The sequence below is a fragment of the Strix aluco genome, chromosome 4 (assembly GCF_031877795.1).
Source record: "Strix aluco isolate bStrAlu1 chromosome 4, bStrAlu1.hap1, whole genome shotgun sequence".
NCBI classification, from domain to species: Eukaryota; Metazoa; Chordata; class Aves; order Strigiformes; family Strigidae; genus Strix; species Strix aluco.
In genome coordinates this window covers 85,270,366-85,286,063 of record NC_133934.1, presented here as the reverse complement: position 1 = coordinate 85,286,063, position 15,698 = coordinate 85,270,366, and positions in this window count along the sequence as shown.

Below are 15,698 nucleotides of genomic sequence, written 5' to 3'. Positions count from 1 at the left end.
GATGGATCCCATCCAGCCCCATAGACCTGTGTGTGTCTAAGTGGTGTAGCAGGTCACTAACACTTTCCCCTTGGATTATGGGAGCTTCATTCTCCTCCCCATCCCTGTCTCCCAGCACAGGATGCTGGTACCCTGAGAACAATTGGTCTTACCATTAAAAACTGAGGCAAAGAAAGCATTAAGTACCTCAGCCTTTTCCTCATCCTTTGTCACTGTGTTCCCCCCCACATCCAGTAAAGGATGGAGATTCTCCTTAGCCCTCCTTTTGTTGTGAATGTATTTATAGAAACATTTTTTATTGTCTTTTACAGCAATAGCCAGATTAAGTTCTAGCTGGGCTTTGGCCCTTCTAATGTTCTCCCTGCATAACCTCACAACATCCTTGCAGTCCTCCTGAATTGCCTTCCCCTTCTTTCAAAGGTCATAAACTCTCTGTTTTTTCCCGAGTTTCAGCCAAAGCTCTCTGTTCAGCCAGGCCAGTGGTCTTTCCTCGCAGGCTTGTCTTTCAGCACATGGGGACAGGCAGCTCCCGTGCCTTTAAGATTTCCTTCTTGAAGAATGTCCAGCCTTCCTGGACTCCTTTGCCCTTCAGGACTGCCTCCCAAGGGACTCAGGCAACCAGGCTCCTAAACAGGCCAAAATTTGCCCTCCGGAAGTCCAAGGTGGCAGTTCTGCTAATCCCCCTCCTTCTCCAAGAACTGAAAACTTTATCATTTTGTGATCACTATGCCCTGGACATCTTCAAACGGTCACATCACCCACAAGTCCTTCTCTGCTCACAAACAGGAGTTTCAGCGGGGCATCTTCCCTAGTTGGCTCACTCACCAGCTGTGTCAGGAATTTATCTTCCACACACTCTAGGAACCTCCTAGACTGTTTCCTCTCTGCTGTATTTTATTTCCAGCAGACATGGTAAATTGAAATCCCCCATGAGAACAAGGGCTAGCAATCATGAGACTTCTTCCAGTTGCTTATAGAATATTTCATCTGTCTCTTCATCCTGGTTGGGTCGTCTATAACAGACTCCCACCATGCCTTGTTGGCCTTCTCCTGATTCTTACCCATAAACACTTGACCCTTTCATCACCATCATCAAGCTGTTTGACTATGACAGTCAAAACACTCCCTAACATACAGGGCTACCCCACTGCCTCTCCTTCCTTGCCAATCCCTTCTGAAGGGTTTATAGCCACTTGTTGCAGCACTCCAGTTGTGTGAGTCATCCCACTATGTTTCCGTGGTTGCAACTATATCATAGTTTTCCAGCTGCACAATGGCTTCCAGCTCCTCCTGTTTGTTGCCCATGTTGCTTGCGCTGGTGTAGATGCACTTCATTTGGGCTATTGATCCTGTCACCTTTTTGGGGGGAGGAGCCCTAATCCCTGTGTGACCATTCTCAAGCACTTCTGTGATTTCTAACATATAAATAACCCTTGTGTGTTTGCTGCCACGTGGATCTCCATCCCCTACCTCCACTGAGATGGCAGACTGAAGAACACTGCCCCCAGGCTTATCTCCAATGAGCCTGGTTTTATCCCTTTCCCCCTTTAAATCTATTTCAAAGCTCTTCTAATGAGCCCTGCTAACTCCTGTGCAAAGATCTGTTTCCTCCTTTGAGACAAGTGTGCCCCGTCTGTCACCAGCAGGCCTGGTGTCATGTAGACAGACCCATGATCAAAAACCTCAAAATTCTGCCAGTGACACCAGGCTTGGAGCCAGATATTGATCTGCTGTCTTTTAAACCATAACAGAGCATGCTGAAAAAACTGGACTATCATAAAGACAGTGGAAATTTTGGTAGTCTGAGGGTGAGTGGCAACTCTCCGCTTGGGAAGGAGCTTGCAGAACAACCAAGTTAGTGCACACAAAATCATCAAGTAAATGAAAGGTTTCTAAGTTGGACTAGGTTTTAATGGTTGGACTAGATGATCTTCAAGGTATTTTCCAACCTAGATGATTCTGCAATTCTGTAAGTGAGTCTGAATTGGAGTGTGTGCCCAGGAGCTAGGTTGTGCTTCCAAATTGCTGGGGGTGATATGTAAATAAGCTTATCGGGGTGGGGTGGAGAGCAGTGCTGAAGGTGCTGCACCCTGCATTTCTAACTCAGGTTTTGAATTTGCGCTGGGACTATGTGATGTAATTATGCATTAACCTTGCGGTGAAGAAGGCAACAAAACATTGTTTTACCTTGCCTACCAGCCCGTCAGGTTCTTGATGTGCAGGAATTCACCAACTGGTGCATTTCTGAAGTGCTAAGGCTTCATTTTCTAGCCTTTGGAATATAGTTATTGCTTGGAATGAATGAAGCTAATCCTTAATGAGTGAAGATGTTGGAGAGTGATTTGTCTCATTCTCTTGCACGTCCTGTAAAGCATGCTGTTTTCCCAGTGCAGTATGATACTGAAAGTTCAGGTGAAAGGTGCTCATTTCCTGAGTGCAGCTGTCTGCAACTGAGTGTTGTCAGAGATCCCCTGAGAATTCCTGAGCAGTTCATCTCTCAGGATTTAGTACCTTTCTGGGGACATCTGACATGGTGTGCTCTTTTGTCTTCACCTAAAATAATGCCAGAACAGCATCATTCTCTTCTGTTGAACATCAGCTAATGCTGACAGTACTGTGAGAAAGTACAAAGAAGAAACCCAACCCTTTCTTTTGGATTTTACTGTTTTCCATATGACTATGAGTGGAACTGTATATCTGAAGTGTTCTTGTACCTTACAAAAAAATCTACTGCAGCTAGTGAACTATAAATATGAAGAATCATAACCAACTCAACTTTTCCTGGTGGTTGACATATAGTATATACCATTTCTAATAACTTTGTAAAATTGTTCAGACAAAACCAAACCATTCTTTCTGTAGATTATATATACACCTCTCATAGTAGATACTCAGCATTTTGATTGAGATTTGGCTCATAACACCATTATTCTTTTACCAATGTAGCACTTGGTTTAATTTCTTGTTCTGTAGCTTCCAGGAAGCCTTTTTCCCTTTAGTCATCCAGTGCAAGCGTGTCTTAAATAACTCATGGTGTGCGTCTTATGGTAAGAATTAGAAATGGGAGAACTGCTTTGGATGAAATAGGAAATGATCAAGCTTTAATCTCAAAATGGGGTTAAATTTCTGTTAGGTTGTGGACCCCATAACTTCTCATTGCATGTTGCTCTGTAATGTGCTTTACTTTGCCGCTTTCTCTTCTGTTCTAGCTGGTCTAAAATGGACTGAATGGGTAGTAGGACAACAGGACTACTTCGGTTATTTTACTCATCAAATATAAATCAAGTTTAGGAATTCTAGGAAAAATGATGTCCAGGATTGGGATGAGCATCTGACCAAACTGAATCTCTGAGTCCAAGGGTGTGCTCAGTGCTCATCCATACAAGTTGATGGATTCTTCAAATCTGAAAGTTTGAAAGCTGTAGTGAAACCAGAATATTGCATGGAGAGTTTCCATTCAATGGACGTATAGTATTACACATAACATTCCAAAAGAGATTTCTATTAAAATTTCTGCAGAGGTTTCAACAAGCTGCCTGTCAGCTTTGTAGAGTTGTATTTGCAGAAACAGTAGCACCACATGATTTTTTGAAATACCTGCTGGTATAAATAATAAAAAAATCTGTTAGGTGGAAAAGACTTAAGGAGCCATGAGATTTTGGGCACTGGAATTCCATGACTCCTCTTGCCATATGCTTACTTGAGCTTATCTGTTACAGGAGAGGTATTGCTGTGGATCCTGAAGTGCTTGCTAAGTCATATGCTGGCAAAAGTAGATTATTCTCTGGCAGTTGTCATTCATTAATAATTGTGAACCCTGTCAGGAAGAGCTGTGAATTTCGATGCTGCTCTTCCAAGGTAGCGTAGTGAGAATAAAGGAGCAGCAGAGGCCAACAGCTGTGAATGGATTTCCTTAGAGAGCAGCTCAATTTATGCAGAGATAACTTATCTTTGTTCCTTTTATCTGAGCCTACAGGGAAGACTGAAGGTAAGTGCTTTTCTAGGGGAGTTGAGTAAGTGGCAGTAGGAGACTGACTTTTTTTCATATCATCTTTATTCCCTCACCCTTTCCTAGATATGAGAGCTCTACAGAGGCAGGGAACTGAGGAAACAGGAGATAATGTCCACTGGGCAAGAGATCATTTTCAAGAGGAAGAAATAGGAGAGCCTGCACAGAAGGTGCGTTGCACAAATAGAAATAGCTTGTGACATTGGCTTGCTGCTGTGTTTCTTTCCCTTTCTCACAAGGATTGGGTAAGTATGCGTTATGGGTTGGGAGACCAGAAGTTTTTCTAATATGGTTGGTTTGCACTGTCCCTGAAATAATGCTGATAATGTTAAACTTGTAATAACTACACTTCCTTTTTGATTCCTAGAAAACCATACCTTCACTTAAATATTTTGTCTCTCTGACCTTAGCATGTTTGATATGTCAGTAACCTGTTGCAGTAATTTGTGTATTGTAAACCTGTATTTATGTGTAGAAATAGAAATGCATGTCCAGCACCAACAGATGGATGCTGGCCTGTGTTTCTGAACTACGATACCATCTGTTCCACTTGCCATGGTTTGGAAACCAGCGTTCAGTGAGCTACTGGCATGTCCTCTGCTTGCCTGAGGAAGATGCTGAAGACTGCAGATGGGCAATACTTAGAGGTGGCCGTGAACCATTTTAAGGGAGAAAAAGAGGGAAGGAGGGGTATACGAGTCTTGATTCAACAATTCCTTCCCTCCCTGGAGGGAGACAAGTTGCTGAGAAGGATGAGAAGTTTGGGAAACTAGAGGGAAGTAAGAGATGTTGCTGGTTGGTTTTCTTTCTTATTAGCAAGATCCTGGTGCAAGGGGACTGAACACTTGCCACGTGGTTTTTTTTGAGCTGATTGAATGATATAGCACCATCACATGCATTTAGGAGAACAGCAAACCTCTGCAATTGCATGACACTATCTGTCTGAAAGGACTTAATGGAATTGAGTCTTATTGCCCGATATTATGTGGGATTTATGTCACTAGCTTGCACCGAGGCAAACCACAGGTGGACATCCAGGCAGCAGAACCTGTGTCCCAGGTCCTGCGTTTCTAGTCTATCTAGGAGCAAGTCTGTCTTGTGCCTGAATTTGGCTGGCAAAGGTAACTCTGCTCAGAATGTGAGAGTTTGAACACTAAGTGGGATTTCAGAGCTGATTTCAGACGTCATGCCATTGTTAGTACTGGAGCTGGGATGCCTGTGTTCAGTAAGGATAGAAACCCACCAGAACTAATGTGTGGTAAGAACAGTTTGTCCGGCTGATTGCTTGCAGCTATTAAATACTTTCAAAAGTTCTTACATCCTTCATCAGCCACAGTATTTGAGTGTACCAGTGGTCTGCGTCTGGAGTGTGGCTCAACTTGCATCTTACCCTTATGGTCGCTCTTTGTGAGAAAGAAGAATGTTATTCCTGCTTTAGAGATGGGAAACTGAGAGAGAGTAACTGGTCTCTCGAGTCATATAAGAAGCAGCCAGTGGAGACAACTGATTTCTAAGGATGCCAAATATTGGTTTTGCAAGTTGACCATGGGCTGCCTTTCATTTCACAAAGACCGAAGATCTAAGTCATGCTACAGTACTTGAACTGTATGGTTACAGAGCTTCAAGATACACTGATGGTGGTGTTTGGAAATGTGGGACACCAATGGTTTCTAGTAACAGAGCTGGCTGAATTGTCTCTATTTTTGTCAGGCCAAAAGTTTTTTTTTCCTCTTAAAATCCATTTAACACTCAAAAAAAAAGAAAGAAGACCCAAAAAAACCCCAAACACCCCCCCCCTCCTCCAATAAAAACATGATTTAAAAGTGCATTTTAAAAAACTTAATGTGTTAAGGGAGTTAAAAAACCAGCATTCTAAGTGGTGCGCTTGACTCTAAGAATAGCATTGAGAACAAGTGTCATTAGCCACTGTGAAGATGCTGAGTTTATGTGATCCTTGCACACAGAATATGACTCCTTGGACTCTTCTAGCACTTTCTGCTACAGGCAACAGTTTTGCCTGGGAAACTTATTTTTTTGTCCTCTACAGAAGCTTGTGAAAATCAGCGTTACAGGACAAAGACATATCAGTTTCAAAGCTTATTTGAGTTGGGTAGCAAACCACCTGTAAGACATTCAAATATAAGTAGCTATTTGCATGGTTTTGCAGATGCGTATTTGAAAGCTCATTTCCCCACAAACTATTTGTACTTGAAATGATGGAAGTGTATTTATTACTGGCATTGTACTACTGTTAAATTGCATCATTGCCTCTTTTTACGAGCTCTGCTTAAAAAGTTCAGAGCTGATGTGGAGAAAAAAGTTATGATAATTGATGTTTTACCCCCTTTTTTTTTATTAAGCTAGAGAATAATTATAATTTAAAAATAAAATAATTATCTTGGTTTTTAACTAAAATGTGTCTATATTCCATTAAGAAGTGCAACTTGTCACTAGAAATTACACTTTTGATCTACTGCTGTAAAATGTAAAGTTAATAACAAGGAAGATAAATTGGTGACAAAATAAAATTAGGTTATATAACATAAGGGAGGACTGCAAAAACAGAAGGGAGCATGATGGTAAAATAAAATGCAGCATAGGCAAGTTTAGTTTCAATTTTTGCTGATATTGGCACTTTATTTTTGCGAATAATGAAAGGAATCTCCTTAGTGTATACTTAGTATGAAAATTCTGAGATTGCTTTTAATAACACAATACAAGTTCACATGGATATATAAAACTGCGTACTGCTAATACCAAGGAAACCTTTCCGTTTAGTCTAACTTTATGAAGTTTTTGTCATCAAAGAGGAGCAATAAATGCCTTCTAGGCCTGAACAAAATTTTTGTCTTTTGCTATGAGCAAGGTTGGACTGAACATGTGCTGGCAACACTTTTGAATTTCTCCTCTAAAAAGAAGGGAGGGGGGAGTAGCTGTATTCACAAGGTTCCTTGGAAACAGTGTGTGTGTATGTGTTAGTGTCAGAAAACTGTGTCTCGTGATAGTGCTGGCTGGGATGTCTCTCCATGTTTCAAATGACTAGACTTTCACTGAATGTTTCAGTGATGGATGCAGCTTTTCACTGTATCTTGTTTTCTCACCATTGTTTCTGCTTGGTCAAAAGTAGATCAAAGCCTGAGGAGAAATAACATGGAAAATTGGGACATTTGAACAGGAACCACAGAAAAGAGGCAGAAGATTCATGGGAAGTGCCTTGGGGATCATGTCTGGACAGCAAGCTACAGCAAACATTTTGGGGCTGGAACTGAATGTGAAGAATGGGGACAATGGTATTGTTGTCTCCCAGCTACTCCAGGAAGCAGTGGGAGAAGAGGCGTTTAGGGTGTAGAGTACAGCAACCCCTAGTACCAGTCAAACTGTCTCCAGACAGAAGCAGGACTGGAGAGAAGCAAACCACGTCTCCATGGGCTCTGCTTGCTGCTCGGATAGGACAGGCCTGGGAGATTCCAAAGGAGCTCTTGGAGGGAAGGCAGCCTCTCCAGCAAGGAGAGCTTCTCCCAAAACCTGTTCTTGGTGCAGATGCATCCTGGTGGGCTGTGTCCTGGGGTGGGGGACTGTGGGAAGATGAACCCTCCAACTTCATACCCCAAGAGGTATTTAGCCCAGGAGAGCTTGTGTCATGCTGGAACCTGAGACAGCCTGCCCCATGAACTGTCTGCTAAACCGACATTTCTGTTGGTGATAAAGTTTGATAAAGAACAGCAAGAGAAGACAGATCCCTTGAGGGTTTGTATATGTGACAGCTGATATATCTTGTAGCAGAGACTGAGCTGAGTGGTTGTCCTCAGGGCAAAATGATAGACTACTTCAGATGCTCTGTAGCTCATCCTGTGCAATGAATAAGACTTAGAAAATTGAGCTCTCTGCTAGACTAGAACACAAGAGCCCTGGTTATTAAGCTGCTGAAGTCAACTGTACAGCTAAAGCTCTAGCGAATGAGCAGTTTAAAATTATTTTATGCACCTAAAGGTAGAATATAATTCTCCTAGTGGAAGTGGGAGACAGGATTAAAAATAGGCTTGCAAGATTATCAGCAACGTGTTAATTGCTTCTGTTGCCTGCTTTGGGGTGTGGGACACTGACAAATGAACTGCAGACGTCGTTTGTCTGAAGTGCTCAGACTCTGATTTAGTCTGAAAGAGTTTGTCAGTTTAATGTTGTGTGTGATCATAATGGTTGTCAGACATAAATTGAACGGATTGGGTAGAAAAAAAATTTGCTATTTAAATGTGAGTCCTGGCTCTAGGAAGGTACCTTTCTCTAAAGTTTGCAATAATATCTTAACATTTGTAACAGAGATGTTAATTGCATTGCAGTCAAGTGCACCTGATTATTTTCACCTTTGATCTCTGGCATGCTGTTTTGGTGTGGGCTGAAGGTCCAAAATATGACTCAGTCTGGATTTTGTATGCTGCATTTCAGGGACACTGAAGTCTGAGACTTGGCTGTTCAGCAAACAGCGGACACCATTTAATCATTCCTGGTGGTACTTAAGTTTTTGTCCAGTTAGCTGTCCAATTTAATGCGTAGGACCTGACTGCTCCTTCACGCTGACATTTTTGATGGCTCCGTTAGCTCCAAAAGTCATACGTGTGCCACCTAAGCTTGAGGACCCAGGGCACTGTTATCAGTTACAAGGCTGTCTGGTCTGAATACAGGTTGTCACTTAAAATCCTAGCAGACATGGGGTCTCAGTTCAGTCATTCCACCCAGCTGTTCACAAAGGAGGGCTGGTCTTATTTGCTTAAATGTGGAGGGGCAGGGTAGCAAAGAAGGAAATCAATCTGTTGTCTAAAAAATAGCTTGACTTTCATATTTTTAAGGTGCTTCAAGCTGTACTGAGGCAAAGGCAGGATCTCCAGTAATGAATTTCACAAGGACAATTGGGTTCAGTTCACCCTTCTGTCTTAGTTATGTAATTGGTTTTCATTGCTTTGTTTCCTGGGTGCTTGTGGGCTGGTTACTGGTCAGATTAGTGGAAGTGTCCATTCTTTCCAAGTCAAATACAAGGTAAAAGTTCAGACAAAAGGCAGAACTTTTAAGGCAGGTAGGTCCTGTAGGCTGTATTTGCTTCATATTCAAGCAAATGTCCTGTTGATATTCAAGTTTTGCCAAAATAAGTATAATGGGATTTTGGTATTAGGGGTGCCAAATTAAAGAATTGGGAAAAATATTGAATGATATGACCAAGGGAGCAATGTTTTCTCAGAATATGTGACAATAGGCAAAGAAATGTTCCCTCCAGTAGAGCTTACTAATTATCTGTCCAGGAAGCAGAAGCTACTCATCTCAGAAGAACAAAAGAGAAGTAAGTTTGTCAGAAGTTGCTAAGAACCTCATGCTTAAGCTTATTTATTTAGGTAGCTACCTGTCCTACACAGTCATAATATCTACATTAAAACCCTAACATAATTAGGAAATATAATGGGGTTTATATCTTATCCTTCCATCCTATCATGTCCTTCACTTTGCCAGACCATAAATGAATGTTACACAATGTTTTCTTTAGCTTACTCAGTCTAGTTTAAAATGCCCAAGGTGTGGGAGTTTGTGCTAATATACCTGCAGGTAGCATCTGGCAAAGTGCGTGAGAAGATGGTGTGAGTATTTTAGTCTCGTCACTTAATATGACAGTTGAAAAACAATGCTGCTTGCGTTATCTCATGCTTTTCTGTATTAAGTCCCTTGTTGGCTCCTTATTCTTATTCGTAGTGGTATGGTAACATTATGGTACTTGCTGATAATGAGCATGCCTCAACCTGTTGGAATATGTCCATTTTATTCTTAAAAAAAAAAAGCTTTTACTCTCTCTTTTGATGGAAGGATTCGGATTTAGCAATAGAGTAGGGGAGCTGCTAATTGAACAGAGACATATCTAGTTTTCCCTGTCTCCACATCAGAGTTCTGGTTAGTTTCATTAGTGTTTCTAACCCCAGAGTATTCAAATTCAAGTCTTTGGTAAATCCTGTGGTACTAATCCTAAAGTTGTGGCCACACTGTTGAACATTACTAGCTGAGAAATGGGAATTAGCCTAGTTACCAAAATAAAAAGTCTGTCTGGAGTGAGCTTCCATCAGAAGGCAAGAGCTGAAAAGCAAGTTAGGCCAAAAACCTAAAAATTACTTTAATTCTAGATATGCTTCTGGGAATTTCTTTTTCTCTTATGGCCATATCTAGGGCCAGGACTGAAACTTCTTTATACTATGTGATGGTTTAGCCCCTGCCGGGGTCTGAGACCACGCGGCTGCTGCCCCTCCCCCACAAAGGGAGTGAAATACAAAGCCCCAAGACTGAAATAAGGAAAGGTTTAATACAACAATACAATAGCAACACAACCAACAACAACAATAACAATAACAGTAATAGTGATAGCAATGAACAGAGCAAAATAGCTACCAAGTACAGCAGTGGAAAGCACGATGTACAAAACCACGAGTGCACCGCGCTCCGCGCCAGGAAAATGTGACCTGCCAGGATGTGACGTCTGCATGGTATCTGAATAACCCGGCTAGAGCTCCCCCCCACTGCTGGGGAAACTTAACCCTATCCTGGTTAAACCAGGACATAATCCACCCCTTTATTCTATACCATGTGCGTCACATCCAGCTGCCACTTAGCAATTAGCATTGACAAAGAAAAATTAACAAAAGCACAGTATAACTCACGGTGTGTTTTCACCCACAATCAAGTCCCCTTGTGGCACGCATCGGACCTCTCCATCCTTCTGCATCACCCACCAGGTGCACCCAGGTCCTTGAGCAAAAACAATCCCGTGGATGGGTTTGCCTTTGCCCGGCGCAGGACTAACCCAGACCATTTTTCCCAGCAGGTCCCTCATGCGCACCACAGGGACTCTATCCCCGTCCACAACACGTGGAAGTTTTGACTGAGCCGGGCCAGCTCGACTGGCAGATCCTCTTGTGTTGACTAACCAAGTGGCCTTTGTCAGATGTGTGTCCCAGTGTTTGAAGGTTCCACCCCCCATTGCTCTCAATGTAGTTTTTAACAGTCCATTGTAGCGCTCGATCTTCCCGGAGGCTGGTGCGTGGTAGGGGATGTGGTAGACCCACTCGATGCCGTGTTCTTCTGCCCAGGCATCTATGAGGTTATTTCGGAAGTGAGTCCCGTTGTCCGACTCAATCCTCTCTGGGGTGCCGTGTCGCCACAGGACTCGCTCTTCAAGGCCCAGGATGGTATTTCGGGCGGTGGCGTGGGACACTGGATAAGTTTCGAGCCACCCAGTGGTTGCTTCCACCATTGTGAGCACATGGCGCTTGCCTCGGCGGGTCTGTGGCAGTGTGATGTAGTCGATCTGCCAGGCCTCTCCATACTTATATTTCATCCATCGATCTTCATTCCGCTGGGGCTTCACCCGTTTGGCTTGTTTGATTGCAGCACACGTCTCACATCCGTGGATGATCTCTGCGATGGTGTCAATGGTGAGGTCCACCCCTCGATCTCGAGCCCACCTCTATGTTGCATTTCTGCCTTGGTGGCCCGAGGTCTCATGGGCCCACCGGGCTATGAACAGTTCACCTTTACGCTGCCAGTCCAAGTCCACCTGAGCCACCTCAATCTTAGCAGCTTGGTCCGCCTGCTGGTTATGCTGATGTTCATCAGTGGCTCGACTCTTGGGTATATGGGCGTCCACATGGCGCACCTTCACAACGAGGTTCTCCACCCGGGCTGCAATGTCCTGCCATACTTCAGCGGCCCAGATGGGTTTGCCCTTGCGTTGCCAGTTGTTCTGTTTCCATTGCTGCAACCACATCCACAGGGCACTTGCCATCACCCACGAGTCAGTGTAGATATAGAGCCTCGGCCACTTTTCTCGCTCAGCAATCTCCAAAGCCAATTGGATGGCTTTCACCTCTGCGAACTGGCTCGATTCACCTTGTCCCTCAACAGCTTCAGTGGTTTCTCGTGTGGGATGCCACACTGCAGCCTTCCATCGTCGGTGTTTTCCCACAATGCGGCAAGACCCATCAGTGAACAGGGCATATTGTTTTTCTTCCTCTGGCAGCTCGTTATATGGTGGGGCCTCCTCAGCACGTTTCACCTCTTGTTCTGGTGACATCCCAGCATCTTTGCTCTCTGGCCAGTTCATGATCATTTCCACTAATCCTGGGGGGGTCGCGGTTCCCTATTCGAGCCCGTTGTGTTATCAACGCAACCCATTTACTCCACGTGGCATCTGTTGCATGATGTGTGGAGGGAGCCTTTCCTTTGAACATCCATCCCAGCACCGGCAGTCGAGGTGCCAGGAGGAGCTGTGTCTCAGTGCCGACCACTTCTGAGGCAGCTCGAATTCCTTCGTACGCTGCCAGTATCTCCTTCTCAGTCAGGGTATAGTTAGCTTCAGAGCCTTTGTATCCCCGGCTCCAAAAGCCTAGAGGCCGGCCTCGGGATTCCCCATCTGCTCTCTGCCAAAGGCTCCAGGAAGGGCCATTCTCCCCGGCTGTGGTGTAGAGCACGTTCTTAATCTCCTGCCCTGTCCGGACTGGCCCGAGAGCCACTGCCTGGGTAATCTCCTGCTTAATTTGTTCAAAGGCTTGTTGTTGCTCTGGGCCCCATTTAAAATCGTTCTTCTTGCGGGTTACGTGGTAGAGAGGGCTCACAATCAGCCTGTAGTTTGGGATGTGCATCCTCCAGAACCCCACAGCGCCCAGGAAAGACTGAGTCTCTTTTTTGGTGGTTGGTGGGGCCATGGCTGTTATCTTGTTTATCACCTCCATTGGGATGTGGCGACGCCCATCTTGCCATTTTATTCCTAGGAACTGAATCTCCCTTCCAGGCCCCTTAACCTTCTGTTGCTTGATGGCAAAACCAGCCTTCAGAAGGATTTCAATTACCTTCTTTCCTTTCTCAAAGACTTCCTCAGCTGTGTCCCCCCATACAATGATATCATCAATGAACTGCAGGTGTTCCGGAGCCCCACCTTTCTCCAGTGCAGTATGGACCAGTCTATGGCAAATGGTGGAGCTGTGTTTCCACCCCTGGGGCAATCGATTCCAGGTGTACTGGATACCCCTCCAAGTGAACGCAAACTGTGGCCTGCACTCTGGTGATATTGGAATGGAGAAAAACGCGTTAGCGATGTCAATCGTGGCGTACCACTTGGCTGCCTTCGACTCCAGCTCATACTGGAGCTCTAGCATGTCTGGCACTGCAGCACTCATCGCTGGCGTAACTTCATTCAGGCCGCGGTAGTCCACGGTCAGTCTCCATTCGCCATTAGGTTTTCTCACTGGCCATATAGGGCTGTTGAAAGGTGAGTGAGTCTTGCTGATCACCTCCTGGCTTTCTAGTCGACGGATCAGCTGATGGATGGGGACTAGAGAATCTCGGTTAGTACGGTACTGCCGCCGGTGCACCGTCTTGGTAGCAATTGGCACTCGCTGCTCTTCGACCTTAAGCGACCCCACCACCAAGGGGTCCTCTGAGAGGCCGGGTAAAGTGGACAATTGCTCAACCTCCTCCAGGGCAGCTATACCAAAGGCCCACCGGTACCCTTTTGGGTCTTTAAAGTACCCTCTCCTGAGGTAATCTATACCTAGGATGCACGGGGCATCTGGGCCAGTCACAATGGGATGCTTATGCCAGTCCTTCCCAGTTAAGCTTACTTCAGCTTCTAATAGGGTCAGCTGTTGGGACCCCCCTGTCACTCCAGAGATGCAGATGGATTCAACCCCACTGTGGCTTGATGGCATCAAGGTGCACTGTGTGCCAGTGTCTACCAAGGCCTTATATTCTTGTGGTTCTGATGTGCCAGGCCATCGGATCCACACCTTCCAGTAAATCCGATTATCCCTTTCCTCCACCTGGCTGGAGGCAGGGCCCCCTCTAATCCTGCTCACCATCACTCACTTGATCTAAGAGTGACTCCTGCAGGAATGATTTCCTGGTCCCCTCAAGAGGGTCAAGCATACTGTTGGCCATTCTATTCTGTCTGGGGGGTTTCTGACTAGACACTGGAGCTGCATCTCTCTTGGAAGACTCCCCTTTCATGGTGGTCTTCCCTTTCAGTTGCTGTACTCGTGCAGCTAGGGCGGAAGTGGGCTGTCCATGCCACCTTCTCATGTTCTCCCCATTGTCGCGGAGGAAGAACCACAGGGTGCCCCGTGGTGTGTACCTTCTACCGCCCTTCTCTTGGGTGGGGAAACGCCTGCTTCTAATGGCTGAGACATTGGCCTGTGCAGGCGGAACATAGGACATGTCCTGTTCCATTTTTTGGAGCCTCTGAGACAGTTCCTCTATGGCTGAAACCAAAGCATGTTGGGACGAAGGGAGACTTCCCTCATAGTGCCGGAGCTGCATAGTCACTTCATCCACTGTCTGATTGTCTCGCCACCAGGATGCTGCTGCTAATGCTTTGGAATGTCCCTCTGGTCCACTTTGCAGGAACTTCCGCCACATCAGCTGTGTACAAGGGACCTGATCTGGATCCAATGGTGACTGCTCATCATTCAGATCACCATAGATCATATCAAACACAGCCATTTCCCTGAGGTTTTGGATGCCTTTCTCCATGTCGGTCCATTTGCCTAACCGACATAGAGAATCATCCTTGTAGGGGTACCTCTCCCTCACAGCGAGCAGGAGTCGCTTCCAAAGGCTGAGGGTTTGAGCCTGTTTCCCTATTGCCTTGTCAATACCAACCTGCTTGGCTAAATGTCCCACCTGCTTGGCCTCTCTCCCCTCCAATTCCAAACCAGCAGCTCCAGTATCCCAGCACCGGAGCAACCAGGTGCAAATTTGCTCGCCTGCAATGCGGCTGTAATCCTTCCGCATATCTCGCAACTCACTGAGGGATAGAGATCGAATGATTACCTCCGGCTCTTCCTCCTGCTCTCGTGATGGGCCTGGTTCATTATCACCCTGTGCACTGCGAGGGGATTTTTTGGTATATTTGGTTTTCCGTATCGGGGCAACTGATACTGGCACTGCTTGTCCCTCCGGCTCAGCTGCTGTGCTGGTGGAGGCGACCGGTATTGGCGCTGCCTGTCCCCCTGGCCCAGCTGCTGTACCAGCAGGCTCACTTTCAGACCCTGCAGCTCTTTCGCCCCCTTGGGGGCAGTGAACAGTGTTAAAGATGACACGGTAAGCATGGGCAAGCCCCCAGCACATCGCAAGGATTTGTGTCTCCCGGCATTTGTCAGATTGGCAGCACACCTTTTCCAAACACTCCACCAGTTTATCAGGACTCTGCACTTGTTCGACAGTGAGATCCCAAAGCATTGGGGGTGACCACTTACTCAGGCACTTGCCCATCTTCTCCCACACACCTTGCCATTTATAACTATCTGCCCCCGGGGCAGGTTTCCGGGTGGTGCTATTGTTGGAGAAGTACCGCATGGCCCAAAACAAGATCAGGCAGACATTTAGAAAGCATTGTGCCGCGAACACAGTGGCCAGGAGGCTCCAGGGATAGCTAAAACTCTCAAAAACTGAGAGAATCTCCTCCCCTGGCTCACCCATAGAGGGGGTGAGACCCCAAACAAAAGACCAGGCAACAAACAGGTAGCGGTGCACCCCCACAAGCAGCGAAACGAGCCCATTATAAGCAGACAGTAACCAGTAGAGCAAAATACAGCCCTTGCCACATTTTCCACCGACAATAAATGCCACTACTAGGAGCACAGAGTGGACATGAGGATTAATCCAGCCC